We start from the raw sequence: 17136 nt of genomic DNA on the forward strand, positions 1-17136 counted from the left end.
GCGCCGACCCCGGCTCAGGCGCTCGCCCTCGCCCCCGAACGGGCTTCTCCAGGACTCGGCGGCTCCCGGGGCCAGGATGCGCCGGGGTAGCCGGGAGCGGACCGGGCGACAGGCGGGGGCGGGGCGGGGGCGGGGGGCGAGGTTATGCAACTGCATCTGGCGAGGCCGGGTCGCCGAGGGGCGTCCGGCAACTTTGGCTACGGTCGGGGAGGAGCGGGGCTGCAGGTCTGCGATGTCGGTTCTAGATAAACGCCACAGCCTCGAGAGCGCCCGACAGCCCAAGCCAGGCAGAATTAGGGGGATCTGGGGGCGGCCGTGGCCCTGAACGTTTCGAGGCTTTTAAGTATTTTCCAAACTAAAGCGAACTGGCAAGTGCGTCTGATTAACTTCGGGGGGGATAAGTCCGAGTGGAGGGGCCCTGACGCCGGCTGCGAAGGAGAGGCGTGAGCAGGAGCGAAGGCGGATGCCCACGTGAAATGCCCGTCTCCTCCCGCGGCGCCAGGGCTTGCTCGGGTTGGCACCTTCCCGGGGCTGCGGGCCGGGGTCGGCGCCCGCGGGTATTCCGGGTGCTTGGCATCGCGAGTCAGACCGGGACAGGCGTGGGAAACCAACCAAGGCTGCAGACCGAGCGAGCGGGCTTGCTGGCTGGCGAGCGAGCGCAGGAGGGAGGAGGGCGCCCGCGGGCCGGCCCGGGGCCGGGGCAGCGCCTGGAGCCCAAAGTCAAGCGAGTCTGCGTCTTGCTGGCTCATGCTCAGGGTTTCGGCTGGCTTCTCCACCGCCAGGATAAAAAGCCTGTCCCTGTGCCCTCAGCATCCTACTACCCCAAAACATTCCACAGGGAGATGGAGCTAGCGATAAGGGGATGCCAGGAGTGGGGGAGGAGAGGTGCCTCTGGAGTAAATCGGGGAGAAAAGGATGCCTTTGGCTCATCTACAGAGCGGGGCCCCAGCCCTGACCCCTCTCCTGCTGCAGGTCTGTGCGCGGAGGCTGGACGCCCGGTCGGGCCCCTGAACCAGAAGCGGCAGTGAAGCAGTTTAATTTGACCTTGTCTGCTTAAGCGCTTAAATCCTGCGGAAGCATCCCGAGGTGAACTGGGACGAGTGGGAAGGAACTTCGGGCCAGCCCAGTCTTGGCTGGGAACCCACGCGATCATTTCACAAGACTACAGCTCAGAGGAGGAGGGTCGAGGCCGGTGCGTTTGGAGATTTTCCCTTGGACGAGGACTTACTAGGGGGTTCCCTTTCCATTTGCCAGAGGGGAAATGTCAAGGTTACCGCGCTGGGAATTTGATTGCCAACTACCACCCAAATTACCTGCCCTGGGCCGTTCCTCATGAGTAGAACACACATGAAAATGCTTTAACCTCATTAAGCTTATACTCCAGATCCAGCGGAAAGTGTAACCATCTTTTCACTTTGCGGAGGCGGAAAAAGTGCCTGTTTTTACTATTCACGTTGTGTGCTATGTTTTACATTCATATCCTGTTGAATGTTACTTTCAAAGAAAAGTTCCTATTTATCTGTGCCATTTTTTTTTTTGCTAGAATGATTAGCAATCATGCTATCTGCTCAAAGGAAAAATGGAAGTCCTGCCATCTGCATGCCTCACCAGATATTAATAATTCACTATCCATGTTTACTACTTACATTAGATGGCAATGCTACTCATGATGGTTTTATTACAGGCGCATTTGGAGAAAAAAATGTCTAGCACAGCTATCGTTAATTGCATGATTTTGCATAAATTATGTTAGCTACAGGGAGTTTGAGTTTTCTTCACTTCACTAAATTCATCATTTCCTTAAAGATAGGACGATTCAGTTTAATTTCTTTAGCTAAAGGAAAGGCCTCTACTTAAAGAAGGGTGCCCTTGAAAAGCAGAGGATGACTTTAAAATTGCTATAGTTTATGATCTTGATATTAGATGTTAGCTTTTACTTAAATCAGGCCCATCATCCTATTGAGATGCACAACCACTGGTGATGAAGTAGGTTAACAAGGCCAAAGCCTGAAAGCCTTGAAAAGCCCTGTGGAAAGTTGGAAACCCTATTTCTCTGCAGACTTTGGGGGCTTCTCTGCCACAAGTGCCTTCCCCACATGCAGGGGAGGGAATTTTTGTCTTTTATTTCTCCGTCTGTAGAGAAATACATTTTAAAGTAGTAAATTAATAAAAGACTCGTGCACGGAAGGCATCAGTCTACCAGGAAGATTCCTACACGATAGAATAAGCAGTCAGAAAATAAAAATGATTCTCAGGATGAACAGTCGAATCCAGCAGAGCAGTTGGACAGATGTGTTCACTTAGCTCGACATTTGTATTCTCTTGTCTGCTCTAACCCATGGCTGTCTCATTTAGAGAAACAACTACTGAACTCTCTTGTATGAGAAGCAGATTACTAATGTTGGGGACAGGCTGCTTCTCAGGAAATAATGATAAAGAAACCACAGCTACACTGCAAAGCGGCAGTCCTATGGACTGGCATCAGTTTAAGGAGGCAGTGACCAGGGCATCAGGAACGTTTTATCCTAAAGCTCTGGGTAAGCCCACCAGACACCTGAGCAGGTGCACAGCAAGGCTGCTGCTTAACCCGTCAGTGGCACCCAAGAAGCTGAGGTAACCACACAAATGATGCGTACTTAAGGCAGACCACAGGCATCTGGGGGAATATGAGGTCATTATGACTCCCCAGATAAACCTGGCATTGTTATTTTGAACCATTCCTTCATAAACAATTCCCTTATCCAAACTGACTCCCCTGAGCACCTCACTGCCCAGCTCACGAAATTAGCTGACATAATTTATGAAACAGGTTTCGTCGCTTCACATATTTGATTTTAATATTTCATAACATTATGGAGTGACTTCAATATTTTAAAACAAAATTTAGTGTGATTGATATTATATGACAACACTTTTATTACCAGGAAATTTGCATACAAACATTTGGATAAGTCTTGATCTAATATTTGAGCTAACCTACAACCTAAAGGTAGTAAAACATTATAACTTTTAATCAGTTTACTTTTAAAGTATATTTTTCTTATATATTAAGGACAGAATATAGAGATTTGATGCCAAGTGAATCCTGCTGGGATTCACATAAACAAGTTATTTAGATGTCGATTCGTATTAAGTAGGAAGCCGTACAAATTACAGGTTTGAACCTTTGGACCATGTGTGACAATACATCTGATTATCCAGATCCAGAGGCCTGGAGTGTCTCCAAGCACCCAAGAATCTTACCTCTCAGATTTTAAAAATGATATAACTTTGGGGACATTTTTGGGTTCCAAACTCAGTTCCTGATACAACCTCTTTCAGAGACCCTTCCACCATAAGCCACCATGATATTCAGTGGAAGTCTGAGTCGTGCGTACTTCAGACATCATTCACACCCCAGTGAATGAGTTGAGGGACTTTGCGGTATACAAAGATAGTATCAAGTGACAAAAAAAAAAACCCTCTAACCTGACAGCTCCGTGTCTTTCTGCTGAGTGCATGTTCCTAGCTTTGATTGGAAGTGAGAGAAAATTAACTTGAATACAAAAAAGCAGATATTAGGGACAAGAAGGACTTAGGTTTCTAAATTATAAGCCTTTGGGCTAACACCATACATACTTCCAAGGGATGTGGAAAGAAGTCTTCAGATTCAGTATTTGCAACTATTGCTTCTACAGGGTACTGAACTGATTATTCAGACTATTGCACGTCCACAGACATGCTCTCTTGACCAAATCATCTTGAGATTAGGAAGTCTGAGCACGGGAAAGAGCAGAGAGAAGCCCACGTCTGCACAGTGTACTGTCACCTGAGTTATGTTACTATGGCCACGGCTAGGGAGAATGAACTTTTTTAAAAATCATAACAGCATGACAAAATGTTGGTTGAAGTTTATATCACAGTTACTACGGAAAATTCCAATTCAGTCCTTAATCTAGCCTTGGGCGTAAAATGAAATATAGTAAACTACAGCATACGACAGACATGAGAAGGTGGCTTTGGGATGCCAGAGAGATTACAAGCAACCATGCAAATAAAAGTGCGTCTCTCGGCTCATCAAAATTCCAGAGAGAAAGGGCAGGTAGGGGAAGCTGATGGTCTGGGGGCCTCATTTCAGCTGCTCAGTCAAGAAACCACCGTGGAGGTACGGCATATCCACCGCCAACCTTAATGAAGCTGACCAGTCTTTGTTTGTGTTTCTAGGGTCATTCCACTGGTGATGGGGGCCCCTCCATGCTGGCTCTTCCCTGGAAAGTATCCCATGTTTGCCATTTGCCCATTTCTTTATCTTTTCCGCATGCACATAGGAGTTAGACTCTGAACACCCCATATTATCTGCATTTTGCTCTGCAGAAGTTGCTGACTTGTAGTAAGTCACTTTAGCGTCCCTGGAAATGTAATGGAACTATAAAACCTGGGCTCTGATAATGGCCAAGCACTGGAAAGCAGATTGGTATGCAGATGGCTTGGTCCAGAAAGGACGGCTGGTTTGTGGAAATGTCCACGGCAGTAGTAACAGTGGCTGTGGCAATGTGGGAGGTGTTGCAGGATGCATGAGAGGTCCTCAAGAAGTTCAAGGCCAGGAGGGCGAGAGGAGGTGGGAGGGAGGATCAGAAGAGGCCATACGGTGTGCTTTGGAGGTTCCCGGGCAGGAAGGGGAATTGCTCTGGCTGAGACAAGGGTTGAATGGTTCTCCTGGGTCCACACACACAAATCCTGCAGCTTAAGCACAGCTGCTGGGTGCTCAGAGCAAGAGCCTTGTAGGGGAAGAGAAAGAAGTGACAGTGGACAAAGGTTTTGGTGTGTAGATCAGTGAGTAAAGAGGGAGCGTGAAGCCAGTTTGAGGAAGAACCAGAAGGACAGAGAGGTCCTGTGCTCATTGGTAATGGGTACCCACTGCACGTTTTGAATAACATACATTTCCGGAAGACGAAGTCTTGATGGCTAGAGATAAACCAGAGAAGAGGAACTGGAGATCAGCTGAGAGAGTCTGACAGGTGAGGATTAACTGGAGCCAAGGGTGACTGGTGACAGTGGAAACTGCCGGAGAGTTCACTGGGTCACTCCCAGTCGTGAGCGAAACACCCTGGATGGCAACAGATCTTTGTGACGTGGCTAGGTGAAGAAGATATAAAAGCTGCTACTACCCCAGGCAAACAGTGTGCTTGGGGGCATTGATGGAAACAGAAACTTTCCATCGATAAAGGTAGACATGAATTACTATCTAGATATGATTACTATTAGAAATTTGAATTTGAGTTTCCAACTGGAAATATTATTTTCAAAAATTGGGTTTTCATCATCTCCTACTTCTTAGAAGTTCCGTGAGAAATACTTCCAAAGGATTCACAACACAAATTCGTAAAGGACCAAGAATAGTACTGTCTAATAACAGGCACTTAATAAATCTCTAAGGAGGCTATTAACAATAAACCTAGTCAGTGATTTTGCTAGAAATTCAGGGACTCCAGGTTGGACAATAATTCATTTTCTTCCATTTCAAGTTGTACTTTTTTTGAAGTAGGAATTAAAAGGAAGTCTCGTGAGAAGCTGGTAACAAGGATGACAGTTTCTAGAGATGGACAGTCCTTAGGTCTGGGCTACTCGGTGATAAGGAAAGAAAACAGTATCAAAGGTCGGGGGTTTTCTCCCACCAAACTCAACCCAAGAGTTTCCTTTGGTGAAAATTCACATGGGGAGAAGTTGAGTTTTTAAAGAAAGAATGTGTTCGAGTTTAATGACCTAGTATCAGAGTGAAAGAAACAAAGGAGAAGTGAGGAACTTTATCTTGCCTCAATCAGGTAGACTAAATGCTCTTGTACCCCAAACGCTGACATTTTTTTTGGTTGAAAGGAATTTTCACTAGAGATTTACCGAAATACCGGAGAGTTCACTGGGTCCACTCAAGACAACCAGAAGACATCTGTCTCTTGGACTTGATCCCTCTCTCTCAGTCTGACACCATAACATCAAGTCCATCAGTGTATCGCTTCTTTTAAATCAATGCCAGAGTGGTACATAAAGACGTGGGGGGTTTGTTTTTTCTTTTCTATTGGAATCGCACGGCACAAATGACTTAAGACTAGCATAGCTTAGGGAGGTGAGGCCGGGAACCACTCCCAAGAAAAGTTCATCCCACTCGCAAGTGTGGAGAGTTTGAAATTTTTTTAAATGATGAAAAAGACTTAGTTTCTCAACTTTTAAACCATAGTTTTCATTTGACTTCTGGGGCCATTGAAGAGCCTCGGGGTAACTGCTTTCCTCAGTTACTTACTGTGTGTGTTTTTGTCTGTTTTAATGGTAGTTGTTAGTTTGACGGCTTCACAGTAGTAGTTCCCATCCTTGTTGAATTTGTCTTGTTTTTGCTGTTTCTATCTGTCTCCGTACATAATAGTAACTCTCCTCTGCTCTATTTATTGTGTCTATCAGATTTGCTAGTGTAGCGAAAATTCCCAGGGCTAGGCTAAACGATGGGATTCATCATGTGGTTGGAACACTGGATCTATGAAAATACCACCCGGTCTTGCTGGGCAGCAGAAGCTCAGGGGAGACACCCCCTCTCCATGTGATGTGGTCAACTGCTGAGTGAGCAGTAGAGAATGGACTAGAATCCAGGGTCCCAGTGCTCAGTTCATTCCCAGTGACCATTTAGATTCTACATCAAAGCATCAGTGCTACTCTGGATCTAAAGAGTCTGTGAAAATGACCACCGGCATGCCCAGCTTTAAAGTACAACCTAGGACAACTGTATACTTTTTAATCAGCCATCCAAGGTGGAAATTTTCCAGGTGGTTCCTAACATGTCTCTCTCAACGTAACCAGTGTCATCCACACGCATAATGTATTCTTAAATGCATTGTCCTTGTCACCATCACTTCATCACCAGTGCAGCATCACCAAGACCATATACTGAGGGCTTCATAGGCACTGGCCTCCTGAGGCCTCACCACAGACCAGAGCGGTAAGAGCCGTGCCCAGGCGACCCTGTCCACATCTGCATTCCTGGTTCTGACAATTACTCTCTGGGTGACGTGGACACGGACTCACTGTGCAGTGGCTCAGTTTCTCTACCTTTTAAAAATGGTAGCTTCCCCTTCAGAGAGTATTTGGAGAATGCACCATTGGAACATACATAAAGTGCCAAGTGGTACCCGACCCACTGCCAAGCAAGGTCGAACCATTAGCTCTTACGATTACCTTTACCCACCCAGGTTATATAACTTGCTCGGGATTCTGGGCTAATTTGGGGAAGGAAGGGCCAGAACTCAAAGCCAGGCAGGCAGGCAGTCTCTGAACCCCAGTTCTTAAGCACTGCGTGAAGATGCTACATAGCCAGGGCCTACCGTGACAAGAAAAGACGAGAATGAGGGACTGCTTAAGGGATGACCTTGAGTAACCCCTCGACCATTTATAAAGTCCTGCATGTAAATCATTTACTGAAAAGACTGGCACTAATAACTGGTCTCAAAGCCCAGGTCCATGGGGAGAGGAGCTGCCCCCACCCGCAGAATTCCCAGGAAGGGGCAGAATTGTAGACGTGCTGCATCCCCAACCAGAAGCATCAAAAGATAAAAGGTGTGCACATGCCATATGCCTGCTGTACACCTGCCAACTGACAGTTTACTTGGAATTTGACATTTGATAATTAATCCATATTGCAGAAGGCCTGTACTTTAAATGGTGACAATGCCAGGTAACTAACTGTCCCATTCTGTGGGAGAGGGCTCCACCTCCACTGCTGATCTGGGAGCAGGGCCATGGGTTCCGTTTGGGCATCAGCAACACTTGGTTGAGTCCCAGGTTCATTATAGAAAAAACAGAAGGGGACACCCTCCTTGCTCCCCTGGGACATTGTTCATTCAACCCTTCGTGCAGTAAATATTTATGGGTACCTCTTCTGAGCCACATGTTGCTCTCAGCTTTACGGATACAGCAGGAAATGCAAGAGAATAAGGGAAACAAAACGAAACATCTTGGATGCGTTATCAAACTGATCTTGGCTGCCCTGTCTCCAAACCCAGAAACTCTGGCTGACCTGGACTGTGGGGTGGGGACCAACGGGTTTCTGCTAGAGAGTCAGGCCCGAGGACGGAGCCCTTGAGGAAGATGCATGTTTTCCTGCTTCAGCCTCCCACAGGGTTCTTTTCCCCTGTGTGGTCGGAAATGCTTTCTTTAAACAAACAAAAAACTTGTAAAAGATTCCACTTCTTCAACATCCATGCTCTCCTCCAAAGTTTCAGGAAGGCCAAAGTATAGAGAGGTCATTTAAGCAAAGACTTTTGTTTTCCTTTTGAAAAAAAAAGTGTTTTTAGGATTCTGATGTGCACAGAGAACTGTTTCATGATCAGCAAGTCTGCTTACTCACTACGATGCTCACTTCTTTTCATGAACCCACACAGCCTTATCCCACTGTTCTCTCCCCGTTTCCTACAATCCCTGTGAAACAAGAGGGTTTCAGTCAAAAGGAGATGCTGGTGATTAAGGGACAGAGGCAGGAACACAGAAATGTCAGCTTACAGTGGGATTATTCATTCAGTTTAACACTTGTGCTTTTTGTTGTTGGGAAAATGACACTGTAGGATGTCCAGCCTCAGTGACCTGTCCTCGTCTTGATTTTTGTTTTGCCCTGGGATGAACTGTCCAGGTCCTCCAGGAGAAGGAGGGCTGCTGGAACTGCCAATACGGGGCAGCGGAGAAGCTGACAGTCGTGGCTCTGGTCCGTCAGAACTGTCCGTGCCTCTGCCCTAGTCCACAGCACCCAGATGTGACGTGGCTGACCGGCGCTGGCTTTGCCGAGCGCCACCCCTTCCTCTCCTGTGTCTGCCTGTCTGTCGTCTGTCTGTGTGGGTCGAGCCCTCACTGCCTCCCTTCCAATCTCTCTCTTCTCATTTCCCTATTTCCCTTTTCCTTCCTCTCCACGTTCATCACAAATAGTGTGCAGAATTATATTTCCAAGTATTGATTATATTGAGTACAATTTTATACCCTATGTTCTCAATTCAAAGTAAAGAAAAATGAAATGTTCGTTATTTCATTCAACACCTTTGGGCCAAAACACACAAGCTCTGAAGCAACCTGATGCAAAGGTGCACCCCCGACCTTCTGTTGACTTTTTCCCCCCAAAGATCTGTGGTTCCTCCTCGACAGCAAAATCCAGAGTCCAGTTAGAAGCCTGAGATTACAACAATCCACCGTCTCTAGGAGCTTGGGTTTATGTCATCCCAAGCGACTGAGATTTCTGAATGAAACTGTTCATTTATTTTGCCTCTATCACATCCCACTTCCGAGAAGACGTCTGGGTGATATAAGAAAACAAATACGCAGTAACGGTCTCGATGTACTTTATAGTTAAATATAAAGTAACAACACGTCGGAGCCATCCACTCATTTTTGTGAGTGTGCGAGTCGTCTGTTTCACCCCCATCGGCACAGAAAAAAATTTCAAGCAATACCATATAATGCGCCAAATCTGAGAGAGTTACTCCAAGGTTCAGGAGATAAAAATCTCTGGACACGGTTTCACTTAAACTAATCAAACTCCGTCCCTTTCCCTTCCACTCATCTGGTTCCTACCCAGGTTTCAGAATACACCGTGTGCCACCAGATCTGAGGGTCCAGGCTATGCAGAGAGAATTCATGGAAGCCAGTGATACTGAGTACCCACCCCAAGTCTGCTTAAAATGCCATGGGTACATCCTCCCGCTGGGAGGATGCTGGGATGCATATCACTCTATTCTTAAACTAATTAGCAAGGATCAGAGGCTGACAGAGTTGAAGAGAGTGGAGATGCTTAGAGGAACCTGGTCTACCCAGCACTTAGATAAGCGTAAGAAGAGAGGACTGACACTTCAAAGAAAAGTGACTCATGCTTTAGGCCCACTTCTCCACATCTCCCAGGTGAAGCCCGCCCTGACTCCCCGGGAGACACTCTCTGCACTTTCTTCCTGCCTCCATGATGGTTCAGAGCACAGTGGGCTCGTGCTGTCCACAGATGAATGTCTTTCTCATGCCAAGCGCTCCACATTGCCAAGGACTGTGCCTCGGTTTCCTGGGTGCCCAGCACATGGTATGGTGCCTGCGTCACCCTCGACCTGCAGGTGCTGGTCACTGAGTCAGTGAAGGCAGCCATGAGGACTGGAGGAGCGAGGGAAGGCAAGACTTGACCTGGACCATTAAAAAGGAGGGTGGGGCACAGCCCTAGACCAGGAACCACTGGTAGTAAAGACACAAAGTAGGGAGTCACTGTGGTATATGGTAGAGACAGTCCAGGAACTGGCTCTACTTGAGGAGAGTTTGTGAGTAGCCATGAGAAATCTAGAGAGATCATAGGATGGGAAATATTATAGAAGAAATATTATAGATCCTAAAAAAAATTGCTTTTTGGAAGCACTACCAAACTGGGACTCACATAGGTATCCACAGAGGAGAGAGATGTGCACTTGAAGTCTGGACTTTGAGGACCTGTAGGACAGAGGGATGGAGAGTTGAAGGCAGGGTTTGTAAAAACACCAAGGTCAGAGTGGGAACAGAGTGAATAAAAAGGGAGAAATCAATAGGTGAAGCAACAGGAAGGAAAAACAAAATCAAGGGACCTGGTGATGAGTGGCTTTGGGGGGTTAAATAGGGAGTGAATTAGGCAAAGCAGCGTCAGCACCTGGTAAGGCACCGGAAGAGTAAGAGGACTGAGAGACTCGCACTGTCCTACGGGCTGTGGATCTCAAGACCCCAGTGCAAGGCAAGTTCAGCCCTGCATTTAACCCTGGGGGCTTTCACTCCTGGCTCGGCCGGGGCGAGCACAGGAGCTGTGTTACTGGGTTGAGTACAGACCGCCACGGCCTCAGGCCATTGCCCTGTGCCGGACCCCCTCCCAGGAGCGCACACTGAGTCCTCCGGCTGCCAGAGACGCCCCTGAGCTCTTCTTACCCAAGGAGGCAAACTTCCAGCGGCATCAGGACAGACGGTGGGGGCGGGGCGGGGCTTCGTCTCGTTTACAAAGTAGCTGCTTACTGTTACGCATGGAGAAGACAGAAGTTCACAGTAGCTGTGGGTCAAGGAAAGAATGAAAGAACCAACTGAGCTGGTGGAGTAGAAAATACCACCAAGATCAAAGAGAAGTAGTATTTATATTAAGAAATAAAATGTGGCAGCTATTTGGACGTTACAGGATGTGACACACAGACGCTTTCGTTTGTTTTCTCTTTATCACCTCCCACCCAGAACCATGGTATTTTGGGTTCTGAACACTGAAAGTTCACCCTAAATGCACCTGCACTGAGTAACCATCAGTGACTGCTAGGAACATTCCTCTGGTTTCCACGCCCCCAGTGACTGACTGTATGTTCTCTCTGCCGAACCTAAGTTCTGTCTCCACTGACAGCACCTTTCTTCAAGGTGATGAGCTGTTTCTGAGGTCCCCCTCATTGTTCATCAACCGCAACGGAAGGAAAGAAAGGGGGTCTTAATTCATGTCTTTTGGGTCCACTCAGATTAAACAACCCCGGCATCATTTTTAGCCCAAGAATCACAGGAAGAGCTAGAGAGCTCAGACCAAGCACTCTCCACACTGGACCATGGCTGACAAAATGCGTCAGAGCTGAGGAGGCCACACATGTTGACGCATGACTTTTTGTTCAGATGGGCGGTAGTCTCTCTACACTTTGCTGTCCACTTACACCTAGAAGCTGATTACAAGAAATGCTCATTTCTCCCTGTCTGTCCTGGCTTGCTACCTCTGCCGTAAACCCAAGACCTTGCAAAGTCTACAGTTCAGCCAGACCAAGGAAACACAGGAGACACATTACCAAGAGAAACACACGGGGTATCCGTTTGATGGTAATAGATGGACACTCACATGGCCTTGCCTGAGAGACGGATTGCATCTTCAACTCTAATAGATTTCAGTTGTAGTGAATGGTTACCTCCAAAGAGAAGCCCGACCCGGGTGTTCCAACATGGAAGCCTGAGATTCAGCTCGGAGAAGCGCAGGGGAAACCTACTCTTTCGAAATAGTTATTTTTGGGGAAAATTACTGTTCTGATTTTAGCTTCAGATGTATCATCAGTCAAAACATGCCATTTCATAAAAAACATACGGATTCATCCATCAGGCAAAGGACTCCCAAAGCCCACTCCAATATACACGTATTCTCTCTGGAGATGTCCATGAAGTCTGAGAAAGGGAGGCCACCCCACATTCTAACTCCAGCCTCTCGGGGTTTGGCCCCAGACTACCAGCCGATCGCTGCTTAAGTACCTGGAGCCATCAGGGAACAGAGCAGGTGAGATACTTGCTACTGTAATCTGAACGCCCTCGTGAGCTATGCTCCAAACTAAAGCCCTAACATTTCCTGTAATTGTCATACCAGTGGAGGAGAGAAGAGAAACGGGGAAATTAGTTCCTTTTACTAGTCTTACAGATGATTTTGGTGAGTTCCTGGAATCAGTTTTACTGAGTTACTTTTGGACACTTCGTAAGCAAAGCTAACTGTGGCCAATAAACTTTCTAACACTGACATCACATCTCATTTGGAGGAGACCTTTTTTCCAGTTGATTTCTGCCACTGTTATAAAATCTTGCTAATTCATTTCGAATTTTGATTCCATTTGGACAGAGGATGAACAAAGGTTAATGCCAGTATAAGCTGAACTATAATATAAGTCGAAGAACTAAGTCAGTCGTGAAACACAGAGGAAGAGGGAAGTCTGGTCTGATGAAGGGGGCACCCTCTGGGTCTTATAAAACCTCAGCATGTTTCAGACCCAGGTATTCATGTATAAAATGGATGGTTCGCTTCCTCTGTTCTCACAGAGAGGCTGTTCACATTACACGGCAGAAGTAATTAAAGGTTTTCTGCAGGTTAACGTGTGTTTTCTGAACTCAAGAGGTACGAGTGAGCTAGAGCCCTACTTAGGATGGGATTTCTTCTGCTTTGAGATCTGCATCAAAACTCCGGGAGTGCCCTTGGCCCTGCTTCCCCCCGGATGGTCCTCCATCCCTAAGGACGGAGCCTCACTGCAACGGTCCACCTGGGGGCTTCCTCCCGTGGGCCATGGCCCTGGGTGCCGAGACGGGAGCACCCCCCAGCCAGTACACAGTCTCAGAGAGGTGCCAGCATTCTTTGGCTTACCTAACTTCAGCCCTCTAAATCAGTGACCTCTGAAGAGGAGAACAAATGTCTGGAAAAATATCATTTCAGTGTATTAAAGGAAATTAAACAGGATAATGAATCTAACTAAGACACCGTCCAAAATCTATAGCAGTTAGTGTCGCCCTCAGGAAAGGAGGAGTTTACATTTTGGAGGAATCCATCATTGCCTACAGAACAGGTCTTAACGTTAACTATTTCAGAACAGAAATGACTTCATCTCGTGGGTGAGGCTCTGTCTCGTGTCCCTTTCCCTCCGGGAAGCAGTGTGTTAAAGAACGGTACATTCCTTTCCACCACTGCCCCCCTCTCAGTAGCCTAATGTTCAGGCATTTCCTCTGCACGTAGAATAAAATGCTGACCCAATTAATCCTGAATTCCAGCCAGCATCTTTGACGCCAAGGTGTCTCAACAGCGGGAAAGCCACGAGAAAAACCAATAACATCATGCAGTCCCTTTCCAAACTCATCGGATTGCTTGCCTAGCTTTTTGGCTGTCCACTGACTGATGGGACACTGGGACGTGTCTTGGCAAGGCCATCCCCCTCCCAGCCCCCACTGTCAGTCGACTGCATTATGCCACATATATCACAGCACAGGGCCAAGTTGGAAACCTCGCGGTCCCTGCAGACACTGAGAATGAGCCTAACCCAGGGGTGATTCTCTCCTGTCAGTTGCTGAAATCCCACAAGGTTTCCTCCAGACTATGAATGCAGATTATAGGTCAAAACCATTTGATTCCTAGTTAAAACAGATGGCAAATTCCCCCCAACAGTGAGTTTTCTCACATAGTGACATACCTTATGCTAAACACTCCCTGGCTCTCCCAGCCGATCCACACACATCTGTATATACGTGTGTGTGTGCAGATGCACATTCCTTGGCGGACACGCGCACACACACGAACACTGGCTGTACTTTGAAATTCATTTTCTTTCTTTATCCAAGGCTTCCTCAAAACAATAAAAGATGACCTTTGGGAGACTGCTTGTACCCAAATCTAATCATTTCTGAGTTTCTCTTATTCTGATCCAAGCGTTCATACTTCGCAGAGGCCTGATCCCATTACTTTGCCTAAGGTGTGGACTGATTTACCCTGTGTTTTTTTTGTAACTGGCAAACATTACATATAACATTACACCTCCCCCCTACAAAAACTGGAAAACCAAAGGGAAAATAAACCTTCCAGAATGCACTGTCTCGATGCCACAATGACAACCATTTCTGCTCATTTTCTTCCAGGACAATTTGGTAGAATGCTTTCTTTCCCTTACCATTATTTCCTAAGCATTTCTCTACGATACTAAATAATCTTTATAATTATCATCTTAATGGCCACACTGAGTGAATGTACACCATAATTTACTTAACCGTTTACCTGTTGTTAGGCATTTAGTTGCTTCCATTTTTCACTCCTTCAAGCTGGAATGAACACTTTTATATAAGCAATTAATTTAAAGCGGCATGCAGAGATGACACTCCATCACTAATCTAAAAATACAGGGTTTATATATTTACAACTCACATTTGATTATGAAATTTAATTTGAGGGTAATTAAGACATTTATATTCCAAACAGCTCCTCGACGTCTCACTCTCCCCGAGCCAGCCAGGCACAACCATGACTTGCCATTTTCACCTTAAGACAGCACAGTCCAATGAATTCTGAAACACAATTTTCTTATGAAAAATAAACTTTATGAAGTCTGATTTTTAAAGCCAGGAGATTAACTCCACGAGCCAGAGTCCGTGGTTCTCTAGGGTGACCCACTCAAGGCAAGCCGTCACTGAAAACGCCACTTTGGTTTCATGCTCAGTCCAAAACTCAAGGCAAGCCTGGCTGAGTCTGTGCTCCGGGACCAGGTGAGTTCCCAGACCTCCCTAGAGGTCCTCTGAATAACCTGTGCCCAGATCCTTTGTGGCAACAGGCTAAGGAAATTGCTCAGATGAGTTCCAGCTGTTTGATGCTTGATGCGGTTTATCACAGGTCACTTCAGGTTACAGATTTCCCCGGGCAGGCCTAGTGGTCTAATGCATGAGTCTTAAACGGATGCAGGGTGCAGCCCCCTGGCTTGCATGACTCTGAGCAAGTTTTGGAAGAAAACTTGTGCCTGTTTCTCAATCTGCAGCGTAAGGATAACAATAGTGCCTCCCCATGAGGCTATCTGGAGGGTCAAGGAGAAAATATAGGTGAAGTGCATAGGACAGTGCCGCCATCTGGTTAGGGACAGTGGCACATAACGTATGAACCGCCTGTTCATGTCACGCTGTAACGTGTACATTCAACTGCTGAATGAATGCATGAAGGAACAATGAATGAATGAATGTGCCAGATAGTTCCACTCGTGGGCTTCCATCTAAAGAATGTCTAATCTCCTTTCATAACAAAATCATTTTCTTAATGGTAATCACTAGAAGCTTGATACCCACCAGTGAACAGTAAATGAACACCTTGGAAAGACATGTCCAGCTTAATATGAAAGCACTTCTTAATGTCCTGGAAAATTCCGTTCTGAGCTTTAGAAAATGTTATCCAGCCATCGGTAGAACTCATAACCTCATCTGAAGGCAAAATAAGTCATCTACAAAACTCCTTGGTATCTTTACTATCAGTGGAGTTAGGACAACTCAGTGACTAGTACTCATAGGGAAAAAAAAAAATTCAGCCACAACAAACTAAACTGATAAAAAAAAATCTTATTTATTATTATCACTTGTACTAATAAGGAAGTGGTTTTTATATACTTTGCAGCTCCCTGTAAAACAGAGACAAGCTTAGGAATTTTTATTATTATTATTTTGCCACTGGCAATTAATTCTTCTGATTTGTTGTATTAGTTTGATGGTCGGGTCCAAGCCTCAGAATATCTTTCCAAATGAGCAGACTGATGTAAAAAAATTATTTCAGTGCAGTTCACGGCAAATTGTGATGATGAATAGCATGGTCGGACAAACTTACTCAGACACACATTTTTCAGGAGTGGCAGGGAAAAGGCTGAAAAATTACTAGTAAATTGCTTTTTGTAAAAATGCTCTCTTTCAAATTTTCCCTAGTATGAAGGTCTTCTGCAGAACCGTGGCACAATACATTCTGACATAACCTGGACAACAAAGGCACTAAAGAACGAGTATGGGAGTGAGGTTACGATTCCATTTCTGTATTATCCCCACCACTCCCCATACTCTTCTCCACATGAGGTCCTGTGTGTGCATCCTTTGAACCTGATGGGATAAGTGTCTCTTAACCATGTGTATTACCCACCCTTAGCAGGCATGCTCCGTCCTGCCCATCACCCATAGTCTAGTCCCGCCTGTTCCTCTCCCTTTTCCTTCTCTCCAAACCGGCCTAGTTTTTTGAGTCTCAAATTACAAAGCTCTCCAGATATCCTCAGTACCTAGTAGAGCACCAGAGGCCAGAGAAGGCCTGTTCTCTGCCCTCTCCCAACTGTCCTCCGATGTGATTGTTGTAGATGAATTCTTTTGTCAAAAGACACGTGTTTCAATGGGGCAAGGACGTGCCTCAATGTCGGCTCAGCACAGAGCTGGATCTTGTCCAGACTGGAGCTTCAGACTGGCACTTTGCAGACCCCTGTCCCCCGGGAGGTGGGACACTGCCATCTGCTCTTGGTCTTTCCTGTGGTTCCACTCAGGCCTTCCCTGCCAGACACATCCTAGCCACCCAAGGGTGAACGGTCTAATGTGTGGTTCTTAACTGGGGACAATTACGGCCCCCAGGGCCATTAGTCTAGGGATATTTCCGTCACTTAGGGGTGGGAGTGCTACTAGTATCTAGTGGTGAGACGGCAGGACACTAGTACACGCTCTACACGGCCTAGGAGAGCCCCCACAACCAAGTTACCCAGCCTCTAACGCCGGGAGTGCGGAGGCTGGGAAAGCCCCGTCTGATCTAAACCTGGCTCTGCAGGGCTGTTTCTGATGCCCTCTGACATGACCACCAGTTCACTGTTTAAGGCATAACTGATGAAGTACTTG

General features: G+C 46.5%; 2 protein-coding genes across 7 annotated transcripts in view; one reads left to right on the plus strand and one right to left on the minus strand.

Annotated features, from left to right (window-relative positions):
* The window catches only part of DOCK1 (dedicator of cytokinesis 1), a 484302-nt gene that overhangs the window by 230205 nt on the left and 236961 nt on the right, over positions 1 to 17136 (minus strand).
* INSYN2A (inhibitory synaptic factor 2A) overlaps positions 1 to 17136 on the plus strand; it is a 58029-nt gene that overhangs the window by 926 nt on the left and 39967 nt on the right. The window contains exon 2 of one of the 6 annotated variants that reach the window (XM_032490665.1): positions 973 to 1192. The exons of the other annotated variants lie outside the window; for them this stretch is intronic. The gene's annotated coding sequence lies outside the window, so the exon portion shown is untranslated. The remainder of the gene's footprint in view (positions 1 to 972; positions 1193 to 17136) is intronic. 6 annotated transcript variants of the gene reach the window in all.

This window comes from Camelus ferus, chromosome 11 (genome assembly GCF_009834535.1).
Source record: "Camelus ferus isolate YT-003-E chromosome 11, BCGSAC_Cfer_1.0, whole genome shotgun sequence".
NCBI classification, from domain to species: Eukaryota; Metazoa; Chordata; class Mammalia; order Artiodactyla; family Camelidae; genus Camelus; species Camelus ferus.